The 23,202-nt window shown below is 43.2% G+C and overlaps 1 non-coding gene across 1 annotated transcript; it reads right to left on the reverse strand.

The window, feature by feature from the left end:
* Positions 1-8,250: 8,250 nt before the first annotated feature.
* LOC125999655 (small nucleolar RNA SNORA70) lies at positions 8,251-8,386 on the reverse strand. Its single transcript, XR_007492155.1, has one exon. It is a non-coding gene; the product is annotated as a small nucleolar RNA SNORA70 (small nucleolar RNA).
* Positions 8,387-23,202: the final 14,816 nt, after the last annotated feature.

A 23,202-nucleotide genomic window follows, 5' to 3' on the forward strand; every position in this document is an offset into this window, starting at 1 on the left:
CAATCTATTCAAACATGTGGTATACAATAATAGTGGAGTTAAGAGGAGAGATCATAGCTCTATAAGCATTTTTCAGAAATAATTTCACAAATTAAGGTACTTTACAATGATAAAGAAAAGGAATCCAAAGCATTCAGGTGGAGGCAAATAATTAAATTTAGAGCAAAATATAATGAACATATATCTCCTCCTGCAAAATTGTTGAAATGATAAATGAAAGCAAGGGCTCTTTTAAAACTAAGAGACTAATATACCACTAGCAAGATTCACAAAGTAAGGGAGTGAGAGAACCCTAATAAACTGAATCAGAAATGAAAGGGAGCACATCAGAATGGACAGCACAGCAATATAATGCACTATCAGATATTACTTTGAGAAATTTTATACTATGAGAGAATCGAGAAGAAATGAATAAATTCTTGGACTCATATAACCTCCCAAGGCTGTACAAATAATATACAGAAAACTGGACAAACTTAGCACTTTTAAGATTTCTGATTAGTGAGTAAAAGTCCACCCAAAGTAAAGTCCAGGACTAAATGAATTTGCTGACTAATTATTTCCAAAATTAAAAATAATCATACTATTCTTCTTCCCAGTCTCTTCTAGGAAACTCAAGAAACAGAATCACTACCAGTTTCTATGACTCAACTATCACCCTGATACCAAAAGCAGAGGCAGCACAAGCACAGTATTATTCAAAAAGAATATCCATAATGAAAATCAATGAAAACATCTTTAATAATAATTGGAAAATCAAATACAACAACTAATCACGTAGATAACACACCTTTATCAAATGGGATATATCCCTGAGGTACAAGAAGGGTTAAACATTTGGACATCAAACAAAATACTACACCATATCAATAAAATAAAAGATAAAAATCATACTATCATATCAAATGTTGAAGAGAAAGTATTTGATATGCTCTGGAACCCATTCATGAAAAAGTCTCAACAAAACTGGAATTCAAAAATATTTTTCATGGGTCCAGAGTGGTGGTGGATGTGGTAAGGCATCTACCTTGCCTGTGCTAGCCTAGGATGGACTCCAGTTTGATCCCCTGGAGTACCATATGATACCCCAAGTGAGGAGCAATTTCTGAGCGAATAGCCAGGAATAATCCTTGAGTATCACCTGATGTGTCAAAAAAAAAACAATAAAACAAACAAAATATAATATTTTTCAGTGTAGTCAATGCCATTTACCACAAGGCCAAGAATATATCATTTTATATTGTTTATATTTATTTATAATTTATTTACATATACTGTATAATAAATATGCTATAATAGTTAATATATCATATATAATATATTATACAATGTGATTTATTTTTACATATTTTTATATTATTATAAAATGGGGAATAACTAAAAACCTTCCATCTAAGATCAGTTACAAGACACAGTTGCCACTCTTTTTTAATAATTAATGTTTTTATTTAAATACTGTGGATAAAAAGTTGTTCATACTAGTTTTTAATAAATAAAGTTGTACTATACCACTCCTAGGAATATACCCTAGGTACACAAAAATACAATACCAAAATCCCTTCCTTACACCTATATTCATTGCAGCACTATTTACCATAGAAAGACTCTGGAAACAACCAAGATGCCCTTCAAAAGATGAATGGCTAAAGAAACTCTGGTACATATAAACAATGGAATATTATGCAGCTTTCAGGAGAGATGAAGCCATGAAATTTTCCTATACATGGATGTACATGGAATCTATTATGCTAAGTGAAGTAAGTCAGAGAGAGAGAAAGATGCAGAATGTTCTCACTCATCTATGGGTTTTAAGAAAAATGAAAGACATTCTTGCAATAATTTTCAGAGACAAAAGAGAGGAGGGCAAGAAGTTACAGCCCACATCATGAACCTCATCACAAATAGTGATGAGTTTAGTTAGAGAAATAACTACATTGCGAACTATTCTAACAATGAGAATGTATGAGAGAAATAGAAAGCCTGTCTAGAGTACAGGTGGGGGCAGGGTGGGGAGGAGAGATATTTGGGACGTTAGTGGTGGGAATGTTGCACTGGTGATGAAGGGTGTCCTCTTATATGACTGAAAACCAAGCACAATCATGTTTGTAACCAAGGTGTTTAAATAAAATATTATTTAAAAAAATAAATAAAAATACTTAAAAGAGAAAAATATAAAGTTGTACATGATCGAGTTAATGTCATACACTGGTCAACAACATTATTCAGCATTTGCATTTCCCGCCACCAATGTCAACAGTTTTCCTCTCTCCTTCCCCAATGCTCTCCTCTCTTACCCATCCTCCACTGCTTGCTTCTAGGGCAGGCATTTTACTTCACTCTCTGTTCTTTTCTGACACTGCACTTTGCACTACTGTTTATGAAGGAGTGTCATGCATGTCACTTTACTCCATTTTAAGTACCCAATTCTTGTCCAGTTCCAACTATCACTTTAACAGTAGACCCTTTTCTACTATAACTGCACTCATTATCAGCTGTTTGTGCCAAACTTACTACCATGGACTGATTGTCCAGTGTGGGGATGATATCCAGAGACAATAGAGATGAGGGCCGGTAGGTTGCCTTCTCTTGACACTTCTATTCAATATAATACTAGAAGTACTTGCCATTGAAAGTAGGTGAAAAAAATTATCAAGGGCATCAAGAATAGCTCTCACTATTTGCAGGTGATAAGATACTATACTTAGAAAATCTTAAATACTTTACAAAAACTTTCTAGAAGCAAGAGATTTATATACTAAAGTGAGGGCTAGAAAATTTATATGATAAGTCCATGGTTTTCATATATATATAAATAATTAAGGAGAAAGGATATTTTTTAAAAATCCTGTTCAACTTTAGCTCAAATATCAAGTACCTTGGAATCCACTTAAAGAAGGAAAAGACCTATACTCCTATACTCATACTGAAAAACTAAAATTCATATAGAACTAATCCTCCTATTACTGCTAAAGCAATTCTCGGGGGAAATGGGATTCATCATGTTTGGCAATTTCTGATCCTACTACAAAGTAGTACTAATTAAAACAACATGGTCTTGGAATAAAGAGAGACCCTCAGAACAATGGAATAGAGTTGACTCTCCTGAGACAGATCCTTAGTTGGATCTTCAAGACTCTTTAGGACTCCTGAGGTGGAGCAAAGAATACCTCTTCAACACTGATGATGAGAAAACTGGTCAGCTACATGCAAAAAAGTGAACCCAGATCTCTCTAACGCCATGGAAAAAGCCAAATTAAACTGAATTATATACCTCAGTATCAGTTCTGAGACTGTAATTACATAAAGGGAAATGTAGGCAGAACTCTTTTTGGCAATGAAGCTAAAGGCTTCAATGATTATAATTTATCTCATGTGAATAATCTATATTCTATTATCTTATGCTAGCTATAAAAAGTGGTAATGCATAAAATGAACTTAGAAGTCATAATAATATCAAATGATGTTGACATCATAGGGTTGGATTTCTGGAACAAAAAAGAAAAAATCTGTGTCAAACATTCTAATCTGGCATCTTCTAGGTAATTATGTAAAGCAGGATTTCTAAACCTATTTTTCTGTCCATAGCCCCTTCTGACCTTTTTTCCTTCCTGTATCAACTCCCTGTTAAACCAGTTGTTCTTAAGTCTCATGCCATGTCCCTCCATTTATGTGATTTTTCACTAAGGAGACCTAGAATTATCTGGAGATTCATGGGAGCCATATGGCACTCTGATAAGAATGCTAATGTAGAGGGTACTCGCATGCATATTTTAAAAACAAGTGCCATATATAAGCTCCTCTAAAAGATCAGTCTTAATATTTGTAATGAAAAGGTTGTACAGTTATAATTGTATCGATGGATGAACAACGACTTTAGAATTGACCAGTGAAATTAGGCACTTGGAAGGAGCTAGAATAAATACCCAGAGAAAAGAGAAGACTTGAGAAGGGTAGAGAATAGAACATGTCTAACTTCCAAAGATCAACCATTGCTCCTTTAGTACTTTTGCTAGTTACCTTTGCCCTAGAGCTCCAAATATCTGATTTTATTCCTATCTTTGAAATAATCCTTTTGGTTTTTGAACCACACCAGCAGTTCTGAAGCCCTATGCCCACGGTCACTACTGGCAGAACTCATGGGGCAATGTGGTACCAAGGTTGGCCACGTGCAAGACAAGTGACCTACACTCTGTGCTATTGCTCCAGCTCCTAAAGTTATTAGTTTAGATATGGTTACAGTAGGGTTTAAATTTTTGATACTGAGTTACTATATATCACAAGCACCAAAGTACCAAGATGCCTACACCGGTCCCCATGTTCCCTCTTATTCAACAATTATCCCCCTACTCATCCCACTGATTGACACATGGCTTTTTTCATACTGTCATATCCCTTGGCTATTATTATCCATGTGTTCTACATCCCAAACATATGCTCTTCGTGTGTTACATCCAGCCAATCCCTACTTTTTTCTTCTTCCTCTATCCCTGAAAATTGGCATTCTAAGGTCTGTATTGCAGCAACTAAATTTTATAATAAATATTGTCCATATCCTTGATTTAGTTTTCTATGTGCCACAAATGAGTCAGCTCATACTGTAATCATTTGTTTTTATGCTTCTGGCTTATTTCACTCAGCAAGATACACTCCAATCCCATCCAAGCTGCTATGACCTACATGATGTTTGGTCCCTTCAGGTATGTTCCCAGGAGTATTGCAGGGTAATATGGAAATGAACTGCTTTGTAACCAACTTGGCCTCCATCAAATCTGCAACAAACTGGTAAAGCCTCACCTCATGTCATTCAGGGAAATTGAACTTGTCATTCAGGTCCCGAGCTTAGCCTCTATCACAGGCCCCTTATTCTGTAGTTTGGTGTGAAGTAACAAGACAACTTGGGTCAATGTGGACTCTAGCCACTGTGCCCAGGGGCTTTCTAAAGTCAACCCCCTGCAAATCTGTATATAATGCAAGGATGGAAAACGTAATAGAGAATATATGAATATCTTCTGCAAAGAACTGCCTCCAAAGTTCTTGTCAAGGACATGTACAAGTCACAGCCTGAGAACCAAAAAGGAGTCTGTTAGCTAATTGCAGTCATTATATCCCAGATTTCAAGTGTCAGAGAACAGGTTGGACTACTTGACTACATCAATATGTGGCTTTTATTGCACTGTAATTCTAAAAGGAATGAAACATTGTTTTTAGGGGAAAATGGATAGAAGTTGAGATGATGTATATCCTTTATAAGTTTAAGACCTATATAATTTTAGCTCTTAACCTGTTTATTCCCAAATGCAAGGCAGTCTCTTGCATCACTTTATTCCCTTAATTGCTTTTTCAAAAATTCATTTTTATTTATTTTTTTCTTATATATGTGAGTATATGTATTCTATATTTAATTTTTGTCTTGTTTTTGTTTTCTTCTCTTCATTAACTTCACCTGCTTTTGGTTCTGCAAGAAAAAGTCTTGCGTGGGATAATAGCACAGGTCAAAACCAGGGTACAGAGATGATGGAGCTGACAGTCTCATCCCCCAAAGCACCAACAATATAATATAGCTCCATTTATTCTGGCAAAGGCATACTAAGAAAGGGGAAATTTTACATATAGAAAAAAGCGCTTTTCTACTAGGGATAAGAGTTCATACATTTTACAATACATGGGCAACTCCCACCTTAAATATATGTCATGTGGACCCAACTTAGACTCCAGGGGAATAGACTGCCACTGTCCTACCCCAAACCCTATATCCCAGACATAGAAACAACACAGTTTTCCAAAACCATTCAAGGAAATAAATTCCCTCTGGGAGATTCTAAATACTGCTATGACATCAACATGAGCCAGTTTTGATATGACATATTGACAATGAGGAAATGGCAACAACTTGATCTAAAAGCAGGTTGTCTTACCTCACCACCTAACATCAAGATAAAATCAGAAGATATGTCATCCTTTGATCTGTGCAAAAGCCAAGATTGCTATTTATAGAAGACTGACTGTGACAAACATGACTGGGCAGAACTTATCTTGGGACTAATAGAAAAAGACCCTAGTCTAGGCTTTGGCCTAAGATCTATACAACAACCAAGATCTCTAATTCCAGAAGTCTGACTGAGACAACTGCAACTGAGCAGATCTTCTGGAAACATAATGAAAGACACTATCCTCAGCTTCGTCCTAGGATCAGTGCAAAAACCAAGACCACCAACTACAGAAGATTGATTAAAACAACAGTGATGATACAGAACTTCTAGAACCTTAAAGAAAGGCTCCATAGTAGGATCCATCCTAAGACCTGTGCAAATACCAAGATCTCTAGCTACAGAGGCCTGATTTTATCATCCATGACAGAGAAAAAAGTTTGCAGACACCACAAAAGGAGAGTAAAAGAACAGATAAGGATTCTGTTTATTTCCATAACAGTATACTTTAAGGGCAGAGAAACCCTGTATCTCTTAGGCCAAGGAAATTCCCTTTCTAATCTCTCCAATATTTACTGTGCCTATGCAAAAAAAATAAGCACATTTTTTTCATTTTGTTATTGTTTTTTTGTGTGCTTTGTTTTGCTTTATTTTAGGACCATGGTTATTGGTTAGTTGTTGTCTTTATTGCTGTGGTGCTTTTCGGGGTTTTATTTTTGTTTGATTTTTTGTATTGTTGTTATGTTTTTTCTTCTTTTTTTGTTTTCTTCTCTTAAATTGATATTTATGGCCTCTAGAATAACTCCTCCCATTTTTGTCTTGTTTAATTTTTGCTCCATTTTATCTTTTCTTTCAAACGGAATCACATAACTTGAATCATCTTGTTCTGCCTCACAAACTGAGGAGGAAATAATGGGGGATACCAAGACCAAACAGTCATATGAACAATAAATAGAACTGAAAAGTGATCAGACTTAAGCACGAAATCCAAAGCCAATAACAACAGAATCTATATCCAATCTACAAGAAGCTAGACACAGAGAGGACTATTTATACTAGCAGCCGGGGGGTGGGGTAAAGGAAGGAGATATGGGATGCATTCTGGAAAAAGGGGTGGAGGAAGGACAACACTGGTGGTGGGAGTGCCTATGACCAATGTAATTATGTGCCTAAAATATTACTGTAAAATGTTTATAAAACTTATTATAAAATAAAAAAGAATGTAAGAGGTGATGCTAGTAACAAAAAGTGAAAGAAATACTGTTTTACTCGTGAAATGTTAATTAGAAAAGAAATAGCCCTCCAAAAACTCCCAAAAATCACTACTATTTCTGTTGAAATCTATTGTGATTACCAAAGGGCAATGAAGGGAAAAAAGAAAGGCAAACTCATACTTTTAGAAATGGAAGCAGTGAATCTCACATACTTATATATTAAGATTTATCCCTGAAATGCTATAGTAGTGAAAACCATTAGTATACCAATTACAAAAGGAATACAAAGGCAACACCTCCAAGATTATGACCAGTATAACTGAAACAATATTTTAGTACTGTTATTGCTTATTTTTTAATCTTCAATGTAATTCTTACATTTATTAATCCAAATTGTAAGCAAACATATTGGGTGTAAAATCACCCCCATGCATCTTTTCTTCAACCCGAAGTAAACAAGTTTAAAGCAGGGTCACACATGAAATTATCCATACCAGACTGAGGGTGCAACACATGTAGTCTGGAAATCTTCTACCTCATTTTTTATAACAAGCTGCCTTCCAGAACTGTTTTTTATTGAGTATGAAAACCTCTTCCAGTGGGAGAGAAATAACAGAATAAGGAAAGATAACTAAGGCTATCTGAGTAAGGACATTTGATAGTCTAGCAAAAAAATCTCCAAATCAAAGGTTGTAAGACATCCATTAAGCAAAAGGTGTCTGCCTTGCCTGCACTAGCCGAGGATGGACCGCGGTTCGATCCCCCTGTGTCCTATATGATTTCCCAATGCAGGAGCGATTTCTGAGCTCATTCATATTCAGGAGTAACTGCTGAGCACCACTGGGTGTGGCCCCAAAACAAAAACAAACAACTTGGTATAGCCTCACTTCAAGTCATTCAGGGAGTTTGAACTTGTCATTCAGGTCTTGAACTTAGCCTCTATCACAAGCCCCTTATTCTGTAGTTTGGTGTGGAGTGATAAGACAACTTGGTCAATGTGGACTCTAGCCACTGTGCCCTGAGGCTTTCTAAAGACAATCCCCTCCATACCTATTTAGAATATAAGGTTGGAAACAGTAATAGAGAATATATGAGTGTCTTCTGCAAAGAAATGTCTCCAAGGTCCTTTTGAAGGACTTGTACAAGTCACAAGCCTCAGAACCACCAAGGAGTCTGTTTGCTATTTGCAGTCATCTGTTCCTGGGTCTCACAGGTCAGAGATCAGGGTAGTCTACTTGACTGCATCAATATGTAGCTTTTATTGCATTGTAATTGTGAAATGAAGAAACCTTGTTTTTAGAATAAATGGATAGAATTTGAGATGCTGCTGCTAATAACAAAATGGAAAGAAATATTGTTTCACTCATGAAATGTTATTGAAAATTATAGCTCCCCAAAACAGCCCCAAAATATCATTTCTAGTTTTGTTGAAATCTATTGTGGTTACCAGTGGGAAATGGTGGGTAAAGGAGAAATGGGAGAGTTAGACTTTCAGAATTGAAAGCAGTAAATCTAAAAAAGGAAGAAAAATGAAACCCCTCCAAGCCTATTACTATTACAACTGAAGTGCTGATATGTTTTTTCCTATTTAAGTCTTCAAAGTAATCTTTTCTATTAGAATTTTGGGCCACATCCATTGATACTCAGGGTTTACTCATGGCTATTTACTCAGAAATCACTCCTGGCTCAGGGGAACATATGGGACACCTGGGATTGAACTATGGTCCATCCTGGGTCATCTGCGTGCAAGGCAAATGCCCTACTGGGCCCCTCACTCTGACCACTTCAAAGTAATTCTTGTATTTATTAGAAAAAATTGCACACAAACATATTGGGATGTAAAATCATCCCACACACCCAATCTCCAACTCCAGGTAAACGAGTCTAAAGCAGCATGAAATAACCCAAATCAGACCAAGGGTGCAATACGTGTAGGTGAAATGAAAACTTCACTGGGTGGCCGGAGCTGTGGCACAATGCTAGGGAGTTTGCCTGCACCATGGCTAACTTAGGAAGGAACACGGTTCAATCCCTGGGCGTTCCATATAGTCCCCCAAGCCAGGAGTGATTTCTGAGTGCAAAGCCAGTAGTAACCCCTGAGCGTCACCGGGTGTGGCCCCAAAACAAAACAAAAAACTTGGTAAAGCCTCTCCTCATGTCATTCAGGGAACTTAAACTTGTCATCCAGATCTATCAAAAGCCCCTTATTCTGTAGTATGCTGTGGAGAGACAAGACAACTTGGACTCTAGCTACTGTTCCCAGGTCTCACAGGTCAGAGAGAGGGTGGTCTAATTGACTGCATCAATATGTGGCTTTTATTGCATTGAATTCTAAAATATATGAAACCTTGTTTTTAGAATAAATGGATAGGATTTGAGATGCTGCTAATAATAAAAATGAAAGAAATATTGTTTCACTCATGAAATGTTATTAAAAATTATAGCTCCCCAAAACAGTCTCTAAATATCATTTCTAGTTTTGTTGAAATCTTTTGTGGTTACCAGTGGGAAATGGTGGTTAAAGGAGTAATGGTAGAGTTAGACTTTTAGAATTGAAAGCAGGAAATCTGACATACTTTTATGTTAAGGCTTATCCTGAAATACTATAGTAGTGCAAAGCAAGCTGGCTGGCTGCTGGCACGCTGGCTGGCTGACTGGCTGGCTGGGAAGCTGGCTGGCTGGCAGACTGGCAGACTGTGTGGCAGGCTGGCTGGATGGTAAGATGGCAGGCTGGCAGGAAGCCTGGCTGGATGACAGGCTGTATAGCTGGCTAGCAGGCTGGCAATGCTCACAATCTGGCTGGCTGGCTGGTTGGCAGTCTGGCAGGCAGACTGGCAAGCTGGATGGCAGACTGGCAAGCAGGCTGGCAGTCTCCTGGCTGGCAGGTTGGCTGTCTGGCTGGTAGGGTGGCAGGATGGCAGGCAGGCTGGCTGTCAGGCTGGTAGGGTGGCAGGCAGGTTGGCTGGCTGGCTGGCAGGCAGGTTGGCTGGCTGGCTGGCTGGCAGGCAGGTTGGCTGGCTGGCTGGCAGGCTGGCAGCAGATTGGCTGCTGGCAGGGTGACAAGCTGGCTGGAAGGCTGACAAGCTGGCTGACTGTGTGGCTGAGTTTTAGGCTGGCAGGCTGGGTGGCAGGCTGGCTGGCAGCCTGGCAGGCTGGCTGTCTGTCTGGCAGTCTGGCTACGTGGCTGGCAGGCTGGCTAGCTGGCTGGCAGGCATGCTGATGGTAGGCTGGCTGGATGGCTGCATGGTAAGCTGGCAGGCTGGCAGGCAGCCTGGTTGGATGACAGGCTGGCTAGCTGGCTGGCAGGCTGGCAATGCTAGCAAGCTGGCTGGCTGGCGGGGTGGTTGGAAGGCTGGAAGGCAGACTGGAAAGCTGGCTGGCAGACTGGCAGGCAGGCTGGCTGGCTGGCTCACTGGCAGGCAGGTTGGCTTGCTGGCTGTCTTGTTGGCTGGATGGCTGGCTGGATCCTGCCTGCCATCCTGCCAACATGCCAGCCAGCCAGACTGCCTGCAAGCTTGTTAGCCTGCCAGCCAACCAGCTTTCCAGCCTACCAGCCAGCCAACCTGCCAGCTATCCTGCCAGCCAACCAGCCTGCCAGCCATTCTGACAGCCAGCCAGACAGCTTGCCTGCCTGCCTGCCTGCCAGCCTAACAGCCAGCTTGCAATTCTGGAGCCTGACTACCAGCCATCCAGCTTGACAGCATGCCTGATTGGCTGCCTGCCATCTTACCAGCTTACCTGCCCGACAGCCAGATTGCCAGTCTGCCTGCCATCCTGCCATCCTGCCACGCAGCCTGCCATCCTACCACTCAGCCACAGAGTCAGTCAGCCAGCGTGCCAGCTTGCCAGCCAGACAGCCTGCCTGCCAGCCAACTAGCCACCCTGCCAGCCAGCCAATCTGCTGCCATTCTGCCAGCCAGGCAGCCAACCTGGCAGCCTTTCAGCCAGCTTGCCAGCCTGCTTGCCAGCCTGCCTGCCTGCCAACCAGCCAGCTTGCCAGGCTACCACCCAGCCAGCCTGCCAGATATCCTGACAGCCAACCAGCATTCCAACCAGTCAGCCAACCTGCCTGCCATCCTGCCAGCCAGACAGCCTGCCAGCCAGCTAGGCACCCTGAAAGACAGACACCCAGGCACCCAGCCAGCCAGCAAGCCAGAAAGCCTACCTGACAGCCTCATTTCCATCCTGCCAGCCAGCTTGCCAGTCTGCCTGCCAGCCAGCCAGCTTGCTAGCCTGCCTGCAAGCCTGCCAGCCAGCCAGCCAGCCTGCCACCTAGCCAGCCTGCCAGCCACCTAGCCACCCGGCCAGCCAGCCAATCTGCTGCCATCCTGCCGGCCTGCCAGCCAGGCAGTCGACCTGCTAGCCTTTCAGCCAGCTGAAAGGCAGGCTTGCTGGCTTGCTGGCTGGCAGGGTGCCTGGCTGGCTGGAAGCCTGGCTAGCTGGAAGGATGGTAAGCAGGCTGTCAGGAAGGCTTTCTGGCTTGCTGGCCGGCATGTTGCCTGGCTGGTTGGCAGGCTGGTTGGCAGTCAGGATAGCTGGCTGGCTGGTAGGCTGGCAAGCTATCTGGCTGGCTGGCTGGCAGAATGGCAGTCAGGCAGGCTGACAGGCAATCTGGCTGGCAGGCTGGCAAGCTGACAGGCTGTCTAGTTGGATGGCAGACTGGCTGGCAAGTTGGCTGTCTGGCAAGTAGCCTGGCAAGCTGGCAGGTTGGCTGCAGGCTGGCTGTCAGGATAGCAGGCAGGCTGTCAGGCATGCTGGCAAGCTGGCTGGCTGGCAGGCTGGCGACAGACTTGCAAGCTGGTTGTTAGCCTGGCAGGTAGGCAAGCTGGCTGGCTGGCTGGCAGGCTGGATGGCTGTCAGGATAGCTGGCAGGCTGGCTGGCTGGTAGGCTGGCAAGCTGGCTGGCTGTCAGGCCGGCATGCTTGCAGGCAGGCTGGCTGGCTGGCAGGCTGGCATGCTTGCAGGCAGGCTGGCTGGCTGGCTGTCAGTTTGGCTGGCTGGATGGCAGGTTGCTGGCTGACTGGATGGATGGATGGCAGACTGGCAGGCAGGCTGACTGGCAGGATGGCTATGTGGCTGGCAGGTTGGCTTACAGGCAGGCTGGCAAGTTGGCTGGCAGACTGGCAGGATGCAGTCAGACATTCTGAAATGCAGGTTGGCAAGCTGACTGGCTGGCAGACTGGCTAGCTCGCTGGCTGGCAGACTGGCTGGCAGTCTGGCAAGCTTTCTGGCTGGCTGGCTGGCAAGCATGCTGATAGCAGGCTGGGTGGATGGCTGCATAGTAAGCTGGCAGGCAGCCTTGCTGGATGACAGGCTGGCTAGCTGGCTGTCAGGCTGGCAAGGCTCACAAGCTGGCTGTCTGTCTGTCTGGTTGGCAAGCTGGCAGGCAGACTGGCAAGCTGGATGGCAGACTGGCAGGAAGGCTGACTGGCTCACTGGCTGGCAGGTTGGCTGGCAGGTTGGCTGGCAGGCTGGCAGGGTGGCAAGATGGCAGGCAGGATGGCTGGCTGGCAGGTAGTTTGGCTGTCTGTCTTGTAGGCTGGATGTCTGGCAGGCTGGCAGGCAGGCTGCATGGTGGTAGTTTGGCTGGCTGGCAAGCTGGCGGCATAGCAGCAAGGCATACTGCCAGGCAGGTTACCAAGCTGTCTGGCTTGCAGCAGACTGGCAAGCTGGCTGGCAGGCAGGCTGGCTGTCAGATTGACCAGCTGGCTGTCAGGCTGGTTGTCTGGCTGGATGGATGACTGGTAGGCTGGCATGATGGCTGGCTGGCTGGCAGGATGGGTAGCTGTCTGGCAGGCAGGCTGGGAGCCTGGCAGTCTGGCAAGCTGGCTGGCGAGTGGTAGGTTGGCTGGCAGGCAGGCTGGCAAGTTGGCTGGCAGGATGGCAGGATGGCAGTCAGGCATTCTGGAATGCAGGTTGGCAAGCTGACTGGCTGGCTGGCTGACTGGCAGGATCGCTAGCTGGCTGGCAGGCTGGGAAGCTTGCTGGCTGGCAGGCTGGCAAGCTTTCTGGCTGGCTGGCTGGCTGGCAGGCATGCTGATGGCAGGCTGGCTGTATGGCTGCATGGTAGGCTTGCAGGCAGCCTGGTTGGATGACAAGCTGGCTAGCCTGCTGGCAGGCTGACAAGGCTCATAAGCTGGCTGACTGGCTGGTTGGCAGGCTGGCAGGCAGATTGGCAATCTGGCTGGCAGACTGGCTAGGTGGCTGGCAGGCTTGGTGGCAGGCTGGCTAACTTTCTGGCAGGCTAGCAGGCAGCCTGGCTGGGTGACAGGCTGGCTCGCAAGCTGACAGGGCTCACAAGCTGGCTGGCTGGTTGGCAGGCTGGCTGGCAAGATGGCAGGATGGCAGGTAGGATGGCTGGAAGGCTGGCTGGCAGGCAGGCAGGCTGGCAATCTGACTGAAAGGCTGGCAGGTTGGCTGCCTGGCTGCCAGGATGTTAGGATGCCAGGCAGATTGGCTGGCTGGATGGCAGCCTGGCAAGCTGGCTGACTGTGTGGCTGAGTGGTAGGCTGGCAGGCTGTCTGGTTGTCCGGCAGGCTGACAGGTGGCTGGCATGCTGTCTGTCTGTCTGGCATGCTGGCAGGCTTGCTGGTAAACTGGCTATCTGTCAGGCGTTCAGGCAGGCTGGCAATGTGGTAGTTTGGCTGGCTGGCAGGCTGGCAGGATAGCAGCAGGCATTCTGCCAGGCAGGCTGCCAAGCTGGCTGGCTGGCAGGCTGGCAGATTGGCTGGCTGGCTGGCAGGATGTCTGGAAAGCTGAATGGCAGGATAGCTGGCAAGCTGGCTGGCAGGCTAGCAGGTAGGCTGGCTGGCTGGCTGGTAGACTGGCTGTCTGGCAGGCTGGCAGCTGGTGGCAGACTTCCAAGCTGGCTGGCAGGCTAGTAGGCAAGCTGGATGGCAGGCTGTCAGATTGGCTGGCCGGCTGGAAGGCTGGTTGGCTAGTAGGATGGCTGGCAGCATGGCTGACTGGTAGGCTGGCAAGCTGGCTGGCTGCTTGGCAGGATGGCATGCAGGGAGGCTGGCAGGCTGGCATGCTGGCAGGTAGAATGGCAAACTGGCTGGCAGGATGGTAGGCAGGCAGGCAGGCTGGCAGGCTATCAAGCTGGCTGGCTGGCAGGCTGTTAGGATGGCTGGAGGACTGGCTGGCTGGCAAGTAGGCATGCAGGCTGACAAGCTGGCTGGCTGTCAGACTAGCAGCCTGGCAGGTAGGCTGGAAGCTGGCTGGCAGGCAGGCAGGCAGGCAGGATGGCAGGCAGGCTGGCATCCTGGCTGGAAACCTGGCTGTCTGTCTGGCTGGCTGAAGGCTAGCAAGCAGGCAGGCTGGCAGGCAGGCTGGCAAGCTGACTTGCTGGCAGGCTGGCAGGATGGCAGGCAGTCTGCAGGCAAGCTGGCAAGTTGGCTGGCTGTTTGGCTAGCTGTCAGGCTGGCTGCTGGCTGGCAGGCTGGCAACCTGACTGGAAGGCTGCCTGGCAGGTTTGCAAGCTGCCTGGCAGGCTGTCAAACTGGCAGTCAGGCTGGCTGGTATGCTGGCAAGATGGCTGGCAGGCTGGCAGTCAGACAGACTGGCATGCAGGTGGGCAAGCTGACTTGCTGGCAGGCTGGCTAGCTGGCTGGCAAGTTGACTTGTTGGCTGACTGGCAGGCTGGCTAGATGGCTGGCAGGCTGGCAAGCTGGCTCAAAGGCTGGCAGGATGGGAGGATGGCAGGCAGATTGGCTGGCTGGCTGGCTGGTAGGCTGGCAAGCTGGCTGACTGTGTGCCTGAGTGGTAGGCTGGCAGGCTGGGTGGCAGGCTGAGAGGCTGGGTGGCAGACTGGCTAGGTGGATGACAGGCTGTCTGTCTGGCAGGCTGGCAGGCTGACTGGCAAGCTGGCTGTCTGGCACGCTGGCAGGATAGCCGGCAGGCAGGCTGCCAGGAAGGCTGTCAACTGGCTGGCTGGAAGGCTGGTGGCAGACTGGCAAGCAAAATCTTTCTCCTGTGTAAAACCAAGATCTCGGGGCAAGAGAGAGAGTGTGGATGTAGGTCGTTTGCCTTGCATACAAAAGAATGGTGGTTCGAATCCCGGCATCCCATATGGTCCCTTGAGCCTGCCAGGAGCGATTTCTGAGCGTAGAACCAGGAGTGACCCCTGAATGCTGCTGGGTGTGACACAAAAATAAAAAAAATAATAAAAAAAATCCAAGATCTCTAATTACTGAGGACTGATTTTGACAACCACAACTGAGCAGAACATTTCCGGGCACCATAAAGAAAGACCTTGGGGTTCAACAATAAACATGTTCAGAGCCTGTAGTTGGTCTCATGACAGTATGTTTTAATGTTGGGGACACCTTGTATCTCTTAGGTCAAGGAAATTTTTTTTCTAATTGCCCCAATACTTACTGTGCTTATACCAAAAGCAGAGCAAAACAAAATAAAAAACAAACAAAATAATTCATTGCCATACTAGCAACCCACATTTTTTCTTTTTCTTTTTCTTCTTTTTTAAACTTATATTTATAGCTTCTAGAAAGAGCCCATACTAACTTTCTGCTATTTTTAAAACATAATCATAGAGCAGGAATCTGTTCTGCTTCATGTTCCTATGTCTTCCTACAAATTGAGAAAAAAAAAGTGGATGGTACCAGGGCCAAAGCAGTCTCATGAGCAGTGAATGGAAATAAAAAAATGATCAGACCTGCAGCATCCCAGTGTTAACAAAATCCTGAGAACTAGAAAGGCACCAAGTTTATAAAAGCTCTAAATTCAGGAGGGAGGTGTTTTTGTTTTGTTTTTGGGTCACACCTGGCAGCACTCAGGGGCTACTCCTGGCTCTACATTCAGAAAGTGCGCCTGGCAGGCTCATGAGACCATATGGGATGCCGGGATTCGAACCACCGTCCTGCATGCAAGGCAAGCGCCTTACTGCTGTGCTATCTCTCCACCACCCCCTCTTTTTTAAATAAAATCTCTCTTAACACTATCCATGATATCTTCAAAAAAGTGGAGCAAACACTCCTGAAATTCATTTGGAACAATAAAAATCCACAAATAGCTAGAGCAATCCTTGGGGAAAGGAATATGGGAGCCATCACTTCCCCAAATGTAAATTGTATTACAAAGCTAGCTCTGGTCATTAAAACAGCATAGTATTGGAAAATATACAGAGCCTCAGATCAGTGGAATAGGCTTGAGTATTAAAAGAATGTTCCCCATACAATCAATTAATCTTTGATAAAGGGGCAAGAAATGCAAAATGGAGCAAGCCTCTTCAACAAGTGGTGTTGGGATGGTTTCGGCACATACACACAGACACACACACACACAAAACAACAAAAAAGTGGTGTTGGGACAACTGGTCAGCCACTTACAAAACAACAAACTCAGACCTCCCTTTAACACCATGCAAAAAGTTGAAACTCAAATGAGTTAAAGACCTTGATATCAGACCCAAATTCATAAGGTATATAGAAAAATATGTAGGTAAAACACTCCATGACATTGAGACTAAAGGCATCTTCAAGGTGGAAACAGCACTCTCCAAACAAGTGGAAACAGCCTATATTAAGCTGAGAAGCTCCTGCACCTCAAAGAAAATTGTCACTAGGATACAAATTCACCGACAGAATGGGAAAAACTATACATCCAATACCCATCACATGTTGGGCTAATTTTAAAGGTACTGACAGGACTTAACAAGAAAAACCACCTAACATCCAAAAAATGGGGAGAAGAAATGATTCTCATTTCTCAATTTCTCGAAGAAGAAAAACAAATGGCCAAAAGGCACATTAAATAATGCTCCACATCACTAATCATTAGGGAGATGCAAAGCAAAAACAATAAAGAGGTACCATCTCACACCACAGAGACTGGCACACATCACAAAATACAAGAGCAATTATTGCTTTTGGGATGTGGAGAGAAAGAAACTCTCATTCACTACTAGTTGAAATGTCATCTAGTGCAGCCTTTATGAAAAACAGTATGGAGATTCCTCAAAAATCTAAACTGAGCTCCCATATGATCCAGCTATACCACTCCTATTCATATAACCCTAGGAACACAAAAATGCAATACAAAAACCCTTCCTCACACCAATATTCATTGCAGCACTATTTACAATAGCCAGACTCTGGAAACAACCAAGATGCCCTTCAACAGATGAATGGCTAAAGAAACTGGGGTACATATACACAATGGAATATTATGCAGCTGTCAGGAAAGATGAAGTCATGAAATTTTTCCTATACATGAATGGACATGGAAACTATTATGTTGAGTGAAATAAGCCAAAGGGGCACACACACAGAATTCATTCACTCATCTATGGGTTTTAATAAAAATAAAAGACATGATTGGAATATGCCCAGAGACAATAGAAATGAGGCCTAGGAGGACCAGCTCATGATATGAAGCTCACCACAAAGAGTGGTGAGTGCAGGAGGAGGATATGGGAGATAAGACGAACACGGAGGTGTAGGGAGGACAAATCGGTGATGGGAACCCCCCTAATTTTATGTAAATATGTACCTATAATATTATTGTCAACAATATGTAAACCACTACGATCAAAATCAAAATTATATTAAAAAAAGAGTGGTGAGTGCAGTTTGAGAAATAACTATGCTAACAACTACCATGACAATGTTAATGAATGAGAGAAGTAGAATGCCTGTCTTGAATACAGAGTGGGGGGAAGAGATGGGGGCATTGGTGGTGGGAATGTTGCACTGTTGAAGGAGGTGTTCTTTTTATAACTGAAACCCAACTAAAAGTATGTTTGTAACCATGGTGCTTAAATAAAAATATTATATAAAAATAGTTTAGCTGATATTTTAACTATATTATTTGAGACATCATTTAGCAGATATTTTAAAAACATTATTTGAGATATCATTTAGCTGACATTTAAAAAAATTACTTAAATATATAAACACACCCTAAGAGGAACATTTGCTTAGATACAAGTATTTTTGTTTAGTCTTATAGAAATATTTCTCATTCTTGAATCTAAATTTGCTCCTCGATAATGTGCAGTTTAGTAAGGGTTAACATTTCAGGCTCCATCTCAGTATGCATAAAACCAAAATCAATACTAAATGACCTTGCTGACTAGGGCTCTCAGATAGCAAAAAGCGGCTTCAATAGTCAAACTGGCCTGTGTCAAAATATGTTTTCAACAATTGCCCCTGTGTTTTTTTGGTTAAATTAGCTTTGTCTAAATAATTTTGTTTGAAAGTTATGACTTGTCAAGAAATAAATATAAAGATTCCACTTAGTGCTTTAAGTAAACGGAACAGAGCTTGAACCCAGCTTGAGTCCTTGGCCTCTGTCTCCCACAACCACCCGTTCACACACCTTTCAAGGGAACCTCAAAGATCCCGTAGTGTCAGGAGCAATCAGTCTGTGACAGGCCTAAATACCCAACCCAAAGTCAACGACAATAGAATCAAGAGGCCCTAACTACAACAAGGGACAAAAGGGACCTGCTACAGGCGCTGTCCAGGAGGTATGGGATGCATGCTGGGAACAGTGGCGGAGGGAGGTCAATACTGGGGGTGGGAATTGCCCTAATTCACTGTCACTATGTACCTGAAATATAACTGTGAAAGATTTGCAACTCAAAAAAAAAAAAAGAAAATTTTAAAGATTAAAAAAAATAGGGGGGGAAAATAAATAGACACTTCTCGAAAAAGACTGTCAGATGGTAAATAAGCACAGGAAAAAAAGGCCTATTGTCACTTATCATATCTCACACCGGTGAGAATGGCATACATTAAAAATAGTGGGAATCGGGGTCGCAGCAGTGGCACAAGTGGTAAGGCCTTGCCCGTGCTAGCCTAGGACATCCCATATAATCTCCCAAGCCAGGAGCAATTTCTGAGCAGATAGCCAGGAGTAACCCTTGAGCATCATCGGGTGTTGCTCAAAAACCAAAAACCAAAAAAAAAATAGTAGGAACAATTTGTGTTGGTAGAGAAGTAGTGAAAAAGGAACTTTTGGAGGAAATATTGTGAGTTCAACCCATGTGGTAAACATTACCAGAAGTGCTGATGGGAATCCAATGACTGTCAGAATATCATCCAGTTTAACCCATATGATAAACAGTATGGGGACTTCTCAGTAAAGCGAGAATGAGCTGCCAGAGTTCCCAACAATTCTTCTTTTGTGTGTCTATCTCCAGGACACAAAAACACTCATTCAAAAGGAAACATTACACCATTATTCATGGCAGCACTTAGTGGAATACCTGAGATATAGAATCAAACTAGGTATCCTACAGCAGATGAATAGATTATAAAGATGTCATGCATGCACACGTACACACACACACACACAAACACACACACACACACACTGGAATAAAATGTGCGGCAAGGAACAATGAAAACGCGCAGTTTAATGAAATCTGATTGAATGGAAGATATATTTAGTGAAGCCAGTTAAAGTCAAACACAGGATTATCTCACTTCTCTGTGGTACAGAGAATAAATGGATGAGGAAATGTCACGTAGTCAAGGGAGGATACAGATAACACTGGACCCCACATTTTAGGGAAAAGAACAAAAGAGAAGGAAAGAAATAGAGGGGGAAGGAAGAAGATAAGAAAAGGAAGTAAAGGAGAAGCGAGAAGGGATCAGGAGCCTAAGCCATATCAGGGATGTGGGATATAGCTACATATCAACAACATTGAAAACAGATCTAAACTACAACCACCAAGGTGGAAACGTGCCTAAATAGGTGGCAGGCATGAGAGTGGGTAAAAGTGGGCATGGTTCAAAGGTGAACTGGGAACACTGATGGAAGAAAGTTGACACAGGAATTGCAACTGATGTTAGTATTTTATATATGTAGAAAACAACTATCACTAACTTTAAATATCATACCTCTTAATAATTTATAATAAAAACTAAATTAAATGATAAAAAGTACACCTAATTTGTTCTTACTGATTATTTAGTGAATTACCAGTAGAAGAGAAAAAGCACTATTTTGTTAATGTTCTTTGCTTTTTGTTTTGTTTTTCGTTTTGGTGTCACACCTGGCAGCACTCAGGAGTTACTCCTGGCTCTACACTCAGAATTTGCTCCTGGAAGGCTCGGGGAACCATATTGGATGCCAGGATTCAAACCACCGTCCTTCTGCATGCAAGGCAAAAAAACGCCTTAACTCCATGGTATCTATCTGGCCCCTTTCATACTAGTTTTTAAAAGATAAAGTTATACATGATTGAGTTAATGTCATACAATATACAGGAATCTTTACCGTGGCATTTCCCACTACCCGTATCAATGGTTTCTCCCTCTCCCTCCCTGATACCCTCTTTTCTCCCACCCGTCCTCCCCTACTTGTTTCTAAGGGAGGCATTTTACCTCACTCTCTGTTCTTTTCTGTGGTTTTTTTTATTGTGGTTTGCACTACTGTTTATGATATAGTGCCGTGCATGTCACTTTATCCACTTTCAGCACCCGTTCTTGTCCAGAGTGGTCAGTTCTAACTATGACTTTCAAGTAGATACTTCTCTACTCTAACTGCACTCTTTGCTATTTGTGGCAAGCTTCCTACCATGAACTGATCCTCCAGTGTGGGAATGATAGACAAAGGCAATAGAGATGAGGATCAGTAGGGTTGCAGTCTCTTAACATTTCTATTCAATACAGTACGGGAAGATCTTGCCATGGCAATTAGATGAGAAAACTTATCAAGGACATCCAGAATGGAAAGGAAGAAGTCCCTTGGCTATTATTACCTATGTGTTCTAGGTCACCCATATATGTTCTTCATGTGTTACCTCCAGTCAATATTTGCAGGTAATATGATAGTATACTTAGAAAATCCTAAACACTCTACAAAAAGCTTCTTAGAAGCAATAGTTTTATATAATAAAGTGAGGGCTAGAAAACTAATATGCAAATGTCCACGGCTTTCATATATAAAAATAAGAAAGGAGAAAGAAGCGTTTTTTAAAATCCATTCACAGTTGTACCTCTAATATCAAGTGCCTTGAAATCCACTTAAAGAGGTAAAAGACTTATACTCAAACTAAGAAAACTAAAATTCATATAGAAGTAATTCCCCTGCAACCCCCCAGTCAATAGCTAAAACATCCTTGGGAAAAATGGGAGTCATCAATGTCTTCAATTTCTAAACCTATTACAAAGCAGTACTAATTAAAACAGCATGGTATTGGAATACTCTCATATCAAAGGAATAGAATTGATTATCCTGAGACTGATGCTTAGGTGGATCTTCAAGACACTTCAGGACTCCTTCTGAGGTGGAGCAAAGAGAGCCCTCTCAACACTGCTGATCAGAAAACAGGTCAGCTACTTGCAAAAAAGTGAACTCAGACCTCCCTTTAACGCCATGCATAAAAGCCAAATCAAAATGAATTAAAGACCTCGAGAGCAGATCTGAGACCAGAAGTTACATAAAGGAAATGTAGGCAGAAGTTTTCTTGACATTGAAGCTAAATGCTTTACTGATTATAATTTATTTCATGTGAATAAGCTATATTCTATTATCCTATGCTAGCTGTAAAACTACTAATGCATAAACCATGAACTTGGAAATCATACTAAATATCAAATAATGTTGACAACATAGGGTTCTATTTCTGGAATAAAGAAAAAAATTGTGTCAAACTTTCTATTCTGGCATCTTCTAGGTACTGACATAATGAAGTATTTCTCAACCTATTTTTCTGACATGGCCCCTTATGAGCTTTTTCCTTCCTGTACCACCTGACTGTTAAGCCAGTTGGCTCCTAAGTCTCATATCATGTCCCGTAATTTCTGTGATTATCAATAAAGAGACCTAGAATTATCTGTAGATTCATGGGAGCCATATGACACTCTGATAAGAATGCTAAATTAGAGAGCACTCACAAGGCATTCTTAAAAACAAGTAGCAGATATACGCTCCTCTAAAAGATCAATTTTGACACTTGAATGAAAAGATCTTAAGGTTATAATTGTATCAATGGATGAACAACGACTTTAGAATTGAGCACGAGAAATGGGCACTTGGAAGCAACTAGGATACATACTTAGAGAAAAGAGGAAATTTGAGAAGTCTGCAGAATAGAACATGGTTAGCTACCAAAAATAAACCTTTACTTCTTTATTACTTTGCCTAGTACTACTTTTGCCCTAGAACTCCAAATATCTGATTTTAATCCTGTGTCTGCAAAAACCTTTTGGAACTTTCAACCACACCAGCTATTCCAAAGCTCTATGCTCAGGGGACCACTGTGGTGCCTGGGTTGGCCACATGCAAGACAAGTGACCTACCCACTGTGTTATTGTTCCTGCCACTAATTTTATTAGTTTAGATATGGTTAAAGTAGTGTTATATAGTTACTATACATCACTACACGACCCCTACACCTGTCCCTATGTTCTATCTTATTCAACAACTCTACAGACCTATTCATCCTTCTGTTTGACTGACAAGTGGTTTTAACACATACTGTAATATCCCTTGGCTATTATTACCTATGTGTTCTAGGTCACCCACATATTTTCTTCATGTGTTACCTTCAGTCAATATAATCTTTCTTGTCCCCTCTCCCAGAAGTTTGGCATTCTAAGGTCTGTATTCCAGTGTCAAAGTTTATAATCAAAATTGTCCATATCCTTGATTACTTTTCTATGTGCCACAAATGAGTCAGCTGATCCTGTATTTATTTGTATTTCTGTCTCTGGCTGATTTCAATCAGCAAGATGCATTCCAATTCCATCCAAGCTGCTATGACCTACATGATGTTTGGTCCCTTAGGGTATATTCCCAGGAGGAGTATTTCAGGGTCATATGGAAATGAGATGCTTTGTAACCACCTTGGCCTCCATTAGAATCTACATCAAACTGGTAAAGCCTCACCTCATGTCATTCAGGGAACTTGAACTTGTCATTCAGGTCCTGAGCTCAGCCTCTATTACAAGCCTCTTCTTTAGTTTGGTGAGGAAAAAGAAGAAAACTTGGTCTATGTGGACTCTAGACACTTTGCTTGGGACTTTCAAATGACAACTTTCAAACTTTCCAATGACAACTCCCTGAAAACCTGTTTAGACTATAAGGTT

This window comes from Suncus etruscus, chromosome X, assembly GCF_024139225.1.
Source record: "Suncus etruscus isolate mSunEtr1 chromosome X, mSunEtr1.pri.cur, whole genome shotgun sequence".
NCBI classification, from domain to species: domain Eukaryota; kingdom Metazoa; phylum Chordata; class Mammalia; order Eulipotyphla; family Soricidae; genus Suncus; species Suncus etruscus.